The sequence below is a fragment of the Nuphar pumila genome, chromosome 1, assembly GCF_984573655.1.
Source record: "Nuphar pumila chromosome 1, dmNupPumi1.hap1.1, whole genome shotgun sequence".
NCBI classification, from domain to species: domain Eukaryota; kingdom Viridiplantae; phylum Streptophyta; class Magnoliopsida; order Nymphaeales; family Nymphaeaceae; genus Nuphar; species Nuphar pumila.
In genome coordinates, this window is record NC_143249.1 from 58765949 (window position 1) to 58771400 (window position 5452).

A 5452-nucleotide genomic window follows, 5' to 3' on the forward strand; every position below is an offset into this window, starting at 1 on the left:
CACGCCTGCCTTTATTTCCATTTCATGTTCTTCATCTCTGGTCCAAACGGGGGGTGAAGCAGGGCAGAGCCCCATTTCCCCTCGGTTTATTATCATTCCTTAAAAGGTTTGAGAATGGGATGGGGCGAGCCGGCGGGGCAAGACGGGGATCGGGACAGGAATGTGGCGGGGCTCCATTTTTCCTCAATCAATTATCATCCCTTAAAAGGTTTGGGAATGGAATGGGGCGAGGCAGGGCAGCGCAAAGGCAAGGATCGGACAGGGCGGGTGTGGGAAAGCCTAAATTCATTCCTACACGGTAATATATTTTAACCTTCATTCTCGTTTCATGCCCTTCATCTCTCGTTCAAACTGAACGAGATATGGCGGGCCCCGCTTTCCTTCGGTCCACTGCCATCCCTATCTGAATCGTAACTGGCGCTCCCGGCGTTTCTATACAGTTTTCTAAAGGTACTACAGTAAAAGTTATCCTCCTACTTTTGTCATCTTCGCTGCCACACCATTCTCTGTCAGATGCATACAGAGGATTGCCTATGATTCGGAAGAAAGTGGATGTTGGAAGATACTTTTTAGCTGGCTCGCTTCCCAATACCTGAAGAATGTTCTATTGATTCCATAGTGAAAAGTTTAAAACGCGGTTTTTTCGACAGTCAAAAAGTCGCGAGATTTTGAGTTATTTTAAAATCTTGCGTTCTTTTCGGCAAAAATTTCTGAAAAATAAATAAATATGTAAAATAAAATTTTATAAGAAAACATAAATAAAAATTATTTAAAAATAAAAACCACACTATTTTTTCATGATAAATAGCTGTTTAAAACATAAATTTCACTATCACCTTTAAATCATGATATTTATTTTTTGCCCAAAAAATCAAGATGTTTTGAAAATATCACCAGAAATCGCCATCAACTTTCAGGTAATTTCTCACAATATTTTTCATAAATCTCCCAATATTTGTCACTACGATTGATTCTCATTGCACCAAACTGTGACACAGAGACGCGCTCAAAAGACACGAGACACGTATTTTTGTGCAGCGCTCTGTTAGTAACGGTGTATAATGGGACACGACAAGAGTGAAAACTTGAGTATCTCCGTGGCAAAGGTCCACCAATACGAATACTGAGCCCTTAGGGATGTGTAACCCTGTCAGGCTAGGCGTTATTACCAAATTCAGATATAATATATATTAGATTCAAGGTCGATTGATTCCAAAGCTTGATGTAAATTTTATTGTTCTTTTATTTTTATTTGAATTTGAAACACATAAGTATGGGTGAGGTGTACGGTGCATGAAGGCTGCGAAGGTCTAGGTGCGATATTTTTTTTCTTTGATAGGCAAGCTTTCGAATTACCCCCATGGGATTTGAATCTAAGACCTCTTTGGTTATAATAGTGACTGCCCTAGCCCTCAAAGGACATTTACCAGGCAAGCCATCAGTATGATCTCAAAGAGAATCGATCTTGGGCAAGATGGGTTCCATTATCTTTCCTACAACTGCCCTAACCGCTTGGACAAACCGGGCCGGCCTCCATCCAGCTAGCTCATTCGACCACAAGATATGAATGTTACATGTTATACCTGTATAAAGTTATGAATTAATTATGAGATTTACTTACTATAAAAAACAAGTCTTTATGTTAGAAAATGTTAGAATTTTAAAAGATTAAAAAAAACACATAAAATTGGACAAAGTTAGTATTAGCTAAACAGAAAAACTAGACAAAATTTGTCAGTTGGACTTTGGCCATGTCCAAAACTAGATGAATTTGGTTGAGTTACACTGAACTGATTGGAAAACTTGAAAAAATTAATGGCCAAAATCTGGTTGGATTTAAGAAATGAATAAGGTCAAGAATTACACATTTTTTGTTAATTGCCACGTGGAACCATGTTGATGCAAGTGTTTTGGCCTTTCAAGAGCATTCATTTCTCATAGGAATTGCAAGTGAACCATTTTATATCTTTATTTGACACATTCCGATTTTTTTGTTCCTTTTTTTTATAAACAAGCTAAGGAACACTTAGGGATTCAAACGGATTGGATCTGGATCAGGTTAGAACAGCTAAAAATCATATGTCCATAATAGATTCGGTCTGTATGCCTAGTAAATTCGAATCTGAAACTCCTTTGTTACAATAGTATGACCTTACCATCTAGCTATCTCATTTGAACCCTAATTCAGCTTGAGTTTAGGCTGATTAAGATGCCAAAGAGAGTCACAGGGAGACTGCACCTTTTTTTTTTTAAGGCAAGCTGGTGTTAGAAAGACCCCTACCAGTTATACAACTATACTATTGGGTTTTGAACCTGCAACGTCCCAACATAAGTTGACGTGCACTAGCTGCTCCTACTAGACAAGCGGAGCTCCCCGTTGGTGCACAAACACCCATGTCACTGCTGCGAAAATTCATGAACATTTTGGACAAAGGCCTGTAAGTTACAAATTTTGAAGGTTTGCCTTTTTGTATTTTTCAGAGGGACGTGGAATTCCAATGTCTGAGAGCTTTCCAAATCTCATCCAAACACCAAATCAGAACAGATAAGAAAATTCTTGCAAGTCAATGAGGATATAATCGTCACAAGAATTGACCGCTACGAATATATCGGTTTCGACGATCTCAGCTTCTGCGAGTCTTTGACTGAGTTTTCCAGTGTTAAGTAATTTTGTCACACTAAATAACAGGATAAAAAATTAGGGACAGGAGTGGACCTATGCGTGTCAATGGGTCGGGTTTGACCGGAACACGACCCATACCAATTACTATAGGGTCAGGGTTTTGTAATAAATGAGAAGGTCCGATTAGAATTCAGGTCGGACATGAAAGGTCCAATTAATATATGGGGTTAGGTTATAGTTTGTGAAATTTCATCCCAGACCTGGGCCCGACCTGAGTTCTGAATAAGATCCACAATTTTTTAATGTAAAAAATATAAAAAAAATTATTGTACTGTGTATGGTTTCTCTGGGTATGATTTCTCTTATGGTGGGTCCAATTGGACCTGAGTCCAGACCCAGTGCCATCATCTCAAATCAGGCCTGGTCTGGTTTCACCTGGGTCTGAACCAAACCCGACCCGTTGACACCCCTACGTGGACCATTTTGGGCTCATTTTAAGTGATGAAATTACCCCTGATTTTTTGAATTGCTTGCCTGCTGGTTAATTTTGAAGTAAAGACCCACCAATGTGGCGCACAATGATGTTACTTTTAAGCAGCAGGTTTGGAGAGCAGCTCGCCATTCTGTTGGACTTGTGAGAAGCTCGGCTAGCCCAGCTAAGAGCCAGCTAGTTTAGGCAAATGGGCTGAGTGCCAACATGGTATGCTTGGCTTTGCTCACACAAGTTTTTTGACATATTTTTATATTTTATATTTTATACATGTTTAGTATGTATATTAGATATGTTTTATGCATGGATTATACATATATTATAATATTTGATACCTTTGAAGGCACCAAATTACATGAAATTCTGAAAGGTTTGTTTGCTAAGGATCAAGCCTTGGATCCTGTTATTACAATCCAAAAAATAAAAATTTTTGAGTCATGAAATTTTAGTGTACGTTCATTTTTTAAGCCTTTAAAAAACCTGTTCCATAAGATTTAATTTAAGAAAACAACTAAAACTTATGGTTTTTAGCTCAATATTTTCATATAATTTGCTGCCTTCAAAGCACCAAATATTAACCCATTATGCATATATTTTATATATTATTAAGCTTAATTTTTTTTTAAAAAAAAAGCCAACCAGCTTATGTTTGTCTCTTAATGAGCTGGGCTCAACTCAACTCAACTCATGATGAGCTAACCAGCCGAGCCCGACAATAGCAGGGAACCCATAACAAGCTGAGTCCAACCCACTCAGCTAATTTACCAGCCCCAGAAGCAGGGAACTCTCTGCCTCACTCGGTCCAGTGGGTCTATGTCAAAAGTCAAGGTTACCACAATAGCACGGCGTGATCGGCCTGGCTTCAGTTGGCTGCTTCAAGGGGTTGAGTTCTATGCAAAACTTGACTGAGTCAACCTGAATTATTCTTTTTTTTTTTTAAACGCAAACTGGGTGAGGCAGACCCTATCAGTTATACAACTATATCATTGGGTTTTGAACCTACAACATCCCAACCCAAGGTGACGTGGCAAGCTGGGGTTAGGTAGACCCCACCAGTTATTATTCAATCGTACCGGTGGGCTTTTTAACCTACAACGTCCCACCACAGGACCACAGGGAAACAAGCACTGACAGCTCCAACCAACCACCCGGAGCCCCCGTTGGTCAACCAGAATTATTCTGGTTACAACAAATCTTGGCCCGAATTGACGAAGATCATGTCTGCAAGATTTGTCCGGATCGTCCGTGCATTCTAAGGCAGGTGGAGTTACATACACGAGTCAGCCAAGCCAATATGACAGTCAAGTTTTGGGTGTTTACCGAACAAGACTCAGCTGGCTCAACCGACCTGGATGACTCAGTCTGTCCTTGATTTAGATTTGTCCAAACCATGTGAGATCCAAAACACATGTTTAGAGCTGACTATGAATCCAAGCAGATTGTAATAATAGGAGAGAAAATGTCTTGAGAAAAGGTAGAGAATCATGCCCAATTGAGGTAATTGGGCAAGTTCTCTCCCTGTTTGGGAGTCATGTATGAAACGGAGATCCCAGATATCCAATGGAAAAATTCCAACTTATTAATGTAAGGAGCCGTACACCATGGATTTGGCTCCATGGAATTGAGAAATGTGGTATTTACATTCCAAAGAAGGTGTTTAAAGCAATGTTGTTAGAGTTCTCATCAACCGTGAATTGATTTTCAAAATGATACAAGGAATCGTCCAATTATTAACTAAGCACGTCTTGTAAAAATATTAAAGAATATTTTAATTCATTTTTTAAACATACTTAAATATAAGCCGAATCAGCCTAAGTTCATACTGATTTCTGGCCGATATGATACAAATGGACCGATTCACCATGATTATGACAACATTGGTTGAAAGGGCAAGCTGGCATGAGTTAGAAATGAGATTGATGTCAAAATGTTTGATTGCATAACATTGTTATTAGAAATCTTATTCTAAATCATATTGTAACGCTTTGGATTTCCAAAATATTGCTAAGGAAAAAATTCAAGGATTTTTTTTTTCTTTGCAACAGAACTTAAAAAATATTTTTAACAGCGAAAATAGACGATAATGAGTCATCGCTTTTATAAAATATCAAGCAAGTCACTGGTATGTGGCCAAGCACTCATTGACCACCAATGTGTTTCATTTATCAAAATGAGTTGTTTATTACAAACATCACTGCTTGGAAAAACAATAATCTATGAAACTGGTTTTATAAAGGAAGTAGTGCAACACTGTCTTAAGAAACCCTAAAACTCGATGCCACCTTACTCTGTATATTGCATCGCAGGTTCAACACGTGTATTCCCCATTAAACGGAGTT